This window comes from Pelophylax lessonae (assembly GCF_965119305.1).
Source record: "Pelophylax lessonae genome assembly, chromosome: 11".
Taxonomy (NCBI): Eukaryota; Metazoa; Chordata; class Amphibia; order Anura; family Ranidae; genus Pelophylax; species Pelophylax lessonae.
In genome coordinates this window covers 16242704-16250046 of record NC_138778.1, presented here as the reverse complement: position 1 = coordinate 16250046, position 7343 = coordinate 16242704, and the positions used below count along the sequence as shown (strand labels likewise).

The 7343-nt window shown below is 39.3% G+C and overlaps 1 protein-coding gene across 1 annotated transcript in view; it reads left to right on the top strand.

The window, feature by feature from the left end:
- Positions 1–1532: 1532 nt before the first annotated feature.
- The window catches only part of BAHCC1 (BAH domain and coiled-coil containing 1), a 187559-nt gene continuing 181748 nt past the window's right edge, over positions 1533–7343 (top strand). Inside the window, exon 1 of the mRNA XM_082272320.1 lies at positions 1533–1656. The gene's annotated coding sequence lies outside the window, so the exon portion shown is untranslated. The remainder of the gene's footprint in view (positions 1657–7343) is intronic.

Below are 7343 nucleotides of genomic sequence, written 5' to 3'. Positions count from 1 at the left end.
TTTGTAGTTCTTCATCCTCTCCCTCCTAAGACTCTGGTTCATTCTCTTAGATAAGATACTACAAGTCCCAGCATTGCATGGGCACTCATCTATGTTGGAGCCTTCTACTATAACTTGCTGGGACTTGTAGTTCTCCATCCTCTCCTGGGGAGATCAGCCTGCTTGGACTTGTAGTTCTCCATCCTCTCCTGGGGGGGGGGTCAGCTTGCTGGGAGTTGTGGTTCTCCATCCTCTCCTGGGGAGATCAGCCTGCTGGGAGTTGTAGTCCTCCATCCTCTCCTGTGGGGATAAGCCTGCTGGGAGTCGTAGTTCTCCATCCTCTCCTGAGATCAGCCTGCTGGGATTAGTAGTTCTCCCTTCTAAGACTCTGATTCATGCAATTCTCTTTGGAGCCTTTTACTATAACCTGCTGGTTCTCCATCCTCTCCTGGTGAGATCAGGGTAATCCATTGCACACCAGCCTGCTGGGAGTTGTAGTTCTCCATCCTCTCCTGGGTAGATCAGCCTGATGGGAGTTGTAGTTCTCCTTCCTCTCCTGGGGAGATCAGCCTGCTGGGAGTTGTAGTTCTCCTTCCTCTCTGGGGGGGGGGATCAGGCTGCTGGGAGTTGTAGTTCTCCTTCCTCTCTGGGGGGGGGGATCAGGCTGCTGGGAGTTGTAGTTATCCATCCTCTCCTGGGGAGATCAGCCTGCTGGGAGTTGTAGTTCTCCATCCTCTCCTGGGGGGGGGGGAATCAGGCTGCTGGGGGTTGTAGTTCTCCATCCTCTCCTGGTGGGGTGGGGGGGAAACAGCCTGCTGGGAGTTGTAGTTCTTCCTCTCCTGGGGGGGGGGTGTCAACATGCTGGGAGTTGTAGTTCTCCATCCTCTCCTGGGGGAAGGATCAGCCTGCTGGGAGTTGTAGTTCTCCTTCCTCTCCTGGAAGGATCAGTCTGCTGGGAGTTGTAGTGATGTGTGAGGCCATTCATTATCCCTCCTAATGATCAGACATGTCAGACATTTGACCCCCGTCCATCATCGTCCTGACACTGGCCAGAGCCCCTCCCCCCGCTGAGTGACACTCACCCATTGGAGTAGCTCTTATGAAGGTCTCCTGGGCTCCCTGTGGCCCCTCCCCTTGTGTTTGATCCTTCCCTCACCCCCATATAACCCCATCCCCTGACCCTTTCCCCTCCGCTCCCCCTCCCCCCGCACACTCCCCCACACACTTGAATTCGGCGCCTTTGTGCTGAACCGCCGACACGCCCACCCGGCGCCTCTGATTGGCAGCCGCTGCCCCGCCTCTCCCCCCTCCCTCTTCCACAGCCCGCCCCTCCCCTTCTCTCCCAGTCTGCATGATTGGCAAGCGTCCCTCCCCTTCCCCGGCCCCTGACGGACAGCTCTCCGCCACGGCGGCAGCCAATCGCCGCGCCTGTTTACTCCCGGAGAACGGCACGAGCTCCCCGCCGGGCGACCAATCAGCGCGTCGGGCGAGGCTGGTTGACTGGCAGCGGCTCATTAGTATGCGGGGAGAGGGGGGCTGCCAGGGGGAGGGGGGAAGGGAGAGAGAGGTGGGGGAAGGAGGGGGGGTTGCAGAGAGGCTCAGGCCGGAAGAGCCCAGTCCAGTCACTGCATGCAGAGCCCGGGGAGAGCACTGCGCCCAGCACCCCCTGCACTCACAGTAAGTACAACTCTGATCATCCTATGCAGGATCCCCCCACAGACCTCATCACCCCCCCCCACACCTCTGCAATCATTTTTATTTTATTTATTTTTTTATTCCCTAGCACACAATTTTTAAAATGCAATTAAATAAAAAATCCAGCTCCTCTCTTTAAAAAAATAAAATAAAAAATTAACCCCCTAAAAATCCTTCACCCCCCCCCCCTACTTTTAAAAACAAAAAGACCATTGAAAAAAAAAAGTCCCTTTTTTATAAAAATAAAATTCACTTTTTTTTATTTTTATTTTTTTAAATAAAGAGGTGACAGCACATTGATCACAAAAACAACAAAAAACTCCTAAATCTTCCACATCATCCATCAATCCAGGACAACAAAAAATCCCCATTAAAAAAAAAAATCCTTTTTATTTTATTTAAATAGTTAAAGGGGTGAAGGTTTTTATTTTATTTTTTTTATTTTATTTTTTTTTTCCTCGTGTTTGTTTAATCACAAAGGGATCGGCTGGGGAAAGGATCGTCCAGGAAAGTCAGGGAATGAAGAAAAGAATATAACCGTACAAAAAAATAGATATCAGGAGATGAAATCGTAATAAATATATAGAGAAAGAGAGCCGAGGAGGTGGCGATTCCAGGACAGGAAATGAAATTTGTTACATTGTTCCCAACCTTCGATCTGCAAAATGTTTACCAACGCCGATTTTTTTTTACCTTCCCCAAAAAAACAATCCAGATCCGTGTGTGCCGGGAAAACAATTCGGATTTTAATTTGAATTTGCAGCCTATTTATCAATCTTGACATTTTCTGAAATTTTCTTTATGGAAAACTATTTTATTTTTTTTTATTTTTTTTGTCCATAAATGTGTGGCTGTAAAAAAATGGACTATTCTATTGTCACATCTGTATGGCATTAAAAAAAAATAAAAATAAAAAATTAAAAGGAGGTTTAAAAAAAATACATTTTAAAACGGGACAAAGCAGTTGAAAAGGCCAAAAACAAAACAAAACCCAAAGCAGTTGAAAAGGCCAAAAAAATCCCTTTTAAAAATGTCTGACAAATTAGATGTAATATATATATATATATATATATATATATATATATATATATATATATGTGTGTGTGTGTGTGTATATATATATAAAATTATTATTTTTTTTTTTTTTAATCTGAATTCATACCCGATTTATCATTCTGGCCTCTTTTTACAAACTTTGGAACCCTATTTTATTTTATTTTATTTTTTATTCTATACATACAAGCGTGGCTGTAAAATAATCTGACTTTCCATCCTGCTTTGTCAGTCTGACCTCTCCTAAAGGATTTTGGAACCCGGTTTTATTTTTTATTTCTGGTTTAAATCCATCCATGTCAGGCTATAATATAATCTAAAATTTAATCTGAATTTACAGCTGCTTTGTCGTGTTTAAAACGTATTTTTGGAACCCCGTTTAAAAAAAAAAAACAAACAAAAAAAATACACGTGTGTCTATAGATAATCCCCACATTTACAGTTGCTTTGTCATGTTTTTAAATGTTTTGGAACCCCACATTTTATTTTTATTAAATGCCATCCAGAATTTTAATCTAAATTTACAGCTGTTTTGTCTATTAGATATTTTTTAAAGGTGTTTTTTTTTTTTCTTAACCACTTTGTCTACCTTTTTTCACTTATTTATTTTATTCCAGCATAGTATTAAAAATAGGACTTTCTAGTGTGGCCATGGGTAGACAGGATGGGGGCGTGTTGTGTTAAAATTAGCGTTTTAGATCAAAGAAGCAAAAAAAAAACTGCCTCATTTTCTACCCTTCTGCTCTGTTTTTAGCAAGGTGGGTGCTGGCTTGTAATAAGATTGGGGGGGGGTCCTTATTGGACCCCCCCCCTCCTACTCCTTTTACCTAACCCTCCCCAACTGTGTTCCTATCTAAAGCAATGGCTTCCAGGGTTCTATCATGGAAAACAATTTAGTGATTGGAAAATACTGTTTTAATTAGACTACGAAGAATGCATGCGGTGGGTTGTATGGAGGGCCTGCATTTTTAATGTTTTGTGTGTGTGATTGTTGTCCTGTGACTTGTTTGTGTGGTATGGCTACCTATTTATGTGCTAGTGGTATATATATAAAAAAAAAAAAAAAAAAAAAAAATCTTAATTAGGACATTGTATGGAGTGGATGCAAAAGATACACGGAATGTGCTATGGAAGCAGTGTGTGATCTGTGTTGTGTGACTTGTTTGTGTGTTTTGTATACCTATGTGTTATAAAGGGAAAAAAAATGTCTTAATTAGCATATTCAATGCAATGGGGTGTATGGAGTGACTGTATAACTGCATATACTATATAGAGAGAGCACTGTAATTGGGGGAGGGGGGATTTGTATGTGTTGTGTGACTCGTTTGTGTGTTTTCTATACCCCTTTTTTTCTTTTTTCTTTTTTTTTGTGTTCCAAAAAAGAAAAAAAAAATGTCCTAATTAGGGTATTCCATGCAATGAGATTGTATGGAGAGGCTGCCTGTGATATATAGGCAAGATCATTTATTTATTTTTTTTGTTTTTTGTGGTGTGTGAGCTTTTTATGTGTACTGTGGCTTGTGTGTTATGTATACCTTTTTATGTATGCCAGTAATAAAAAATTATATGATCCTCGATATCTAGGAATATGTATGCAGTGGGTGCATATAATACATAGGCAAGAACATATCAAACCTGAATGTGATCTGTAGTGTGTGTGTGCTTTGTATGTATCCTGTGACTACTTGTTTGTGTGTTTTTGTATAGCTGTTTGTGTATGCTGGGCATTTAAAAAGATAAATTAATAAAAAAAATAAAAAGATTGTATAGAGAGGCTGGTAAGACACAGGTAAGATATTATATATATATATATATATATATATATATATATATATATATATATATATATATATAATATTATAATTTTTTATGTGTTTTATATATATATATATATATATATATATATATATATTATAACACGCATAAAAAAAATTGTATATATATATTCTATATTGGGGGTCATCTATGTGATGGCATAGTATGAAGAGGCAGTATATAGACAAGGACATATGTAATGCTTTATATGTGTCCTGTGAATTGTCTGTGTGCTGTGTATTATATATTCTGGGATCAGTATTGATTTTTAATGTGTGTATGTGTTGTGTGATCTATGGTCATACATATATTTATTATTATTTCTGCTCTGCAAATATTTGCATTTCCCCTCTTCACCAATCAATGCATCTTTTCCTGTTTTTTTTATTTATTTATTGGCACAATGGAAAACTATAGCTGGTTTTGTTTGTAGGTCCGTGTGACTTTTTATTTATTTTTTATTTCGACCCCCCAAAAAACGTCCCCAGTGCCACATGGATATTTTTCTTTGGAACATTTATGACGTGGCCCCCTTCATGGATGGAAGACCCAGGAAGACATTTTTGAAGGATATCTTGGTGTCTTTGGATTCCTAGGATATTGCAGAGTGCTTTGGATCCAGACAGAACCTCAGGAAACCTTTTCTTGTTTTTTTTTTCTTTTATTTTTGTACCCCCTTGGGTACTAAGCTGTTTGGTCACCCAGTCGTCCTGACAAAGCTGGCTTCCGGATATAGGAATTTAAACAATGATTTTTTTTTTTTTTTCTTTTAACAATTCTGGAGAAGGATTAACTTGCAGCAGTCAAGCCAGAGCTGTGGATGGATGACCATGCTTGAGGGATTGCCAGTGGTGGACATGGCTGGTCTGCTCAGGGTGTAAATGTGGGTTTTGTCAAGAAGTTGGACCTTGTTCTGGTTCTGTTTGTCTGGATGTGGACCCGAGGATTATCTATAGTCTGGACTTTTTGGTAACTTCCCTTTCTGGTTTACCTTGGACCTTCTGAATTTTTTTTTTGCCTCAGTTCTGAACCTCCTTAATCCCTTCCATACTCCTAAGCAGCCTTGGACCCCGGCTCAGCCTTTCTCCAGGCTCTGGACCATCTATGGCCTCCTACGTCGCCTCCTGCCTTGTATACTAATGCAGTGAACCCAGACTCTGCGCACATCATGGATTGGATCCATCTTTCTTCTGTCCTTTCATCTCCCAGATTGTCCTGGAAAGGTTTATTTTATTTGCTTTAAGTCAGCCAAATGATTTGAGAGAAAAAAAAAACAAAAATATTTTTTTTATTTTTTTTTAACTCGCACTGGATTTTGTCCATAAGGAGACTGGACAGTAAAATGAGAATAAAATTGAAATATTAAAAAAAAAATAATTCCTGCTGATTAGCACAATCGACTCAATAAACAGGTCAGTAACTGAGATGTAGGTCGCCTGGAGTCCATGCCCAATGGAATGGAAGGGGGGAATCTGTGATATTGGGAAGCCAAAAATAGCCGTTTTTTCTGTTTTATTGGAGGGGTATTTGTAACTAATAGCTTGCATTCGATTTTAATATATGTAGTATGTTACAAAAGCATATTTTTTTTGTATAGCAGTAATATTTTTGTATGTTTATGCTAAGCTATTTGCACTCTTGTATTATCTGCCTTGCTTGGATAATTCCAGCCCTGTTTGTATGGGGGGTAGATATTCTTTTTATTTGAGGGGCAGATTTTCTGTTGTTGAGGGGCAGATTTTCTGTTGTTGAGGGGCAGATTTTTGTCTGATATGATTTTTTTTAAAACGTATAGCAGAATTGTGTACAAAGGGAAAGCATTTCAGAATTTGCTTCCTGCCAGTCCTAACAAATTCATCGCAGGCCTAATGAATATATCATTTAGATGTGCTATAAAAGAGACATGTTGGAGATATTTATATATATATATCTATATTAGTATTTTTTTTTTTTTAAATCGATACCAAGCTGCCTTTCTGGGGTAGAGGAAGCTGCATTTTTTATTTTAATTTCGAAAGCAATGGCATTTAATTAGCTTTGTTATTTTGGTGTTTGCCTTCCCTTTATCTGCTATCGTGGAAGCAAAGCATTGTCACTATTATATTTGTAGTACGTTTTTATTTATTATATATATATTATAATATATATATATATATATATATTTTTTTTTTACTCCTTTATTTTGTCTCTTCTGATCTGGGTACACAATGTTGGCACCTATAGTTCTCGGTATTGAATATTAGGACACATTAATGCTGACACCAGACCCATTCCATTGTTTGTTTATTTTTTTATTATTATTGCTATTGTGTTTCCAGCATGTATTGTGCAGTTTGTTTTTGTTTGTTTTTTTTTGCCAAACACGTTTTTTTTTCCCCTCTTTTAATATTCGACTTTTTTTTTTTTTAAATACAGTATTTGAATGGATAGAGCCATTACCGTATTGTATGGTACATAGCAGCTCGCGTAGAGCTCCCATTACCGTATTGCCTTCTTCCTAGCCGGTTGCTTTTTGCCTGTGTTTTTTTATTTTTTATTTCCCGGCTGGGGGCCCTGAGCAGTCCGAGGCCCTTAAATGCTTGGCTGGAAGGAATTGCAAAGCAGGGGTTTTTAAGGAGAGCAGGCAGAATACAATAGAACCTTCCAGGGAGGGGTGGAGGAAATCCTTTTGTAAAACAAAGGGGGGAATTTTCCCTTTTCACCTCCCTCTCTCTCTCTTTTTATAGTTTAGTTTATCTTTATTGTGAACCTGAATTCAGTCCTGGAAAAAACAAAATCAGCCTGTCCCTGTCTTTGTGTGC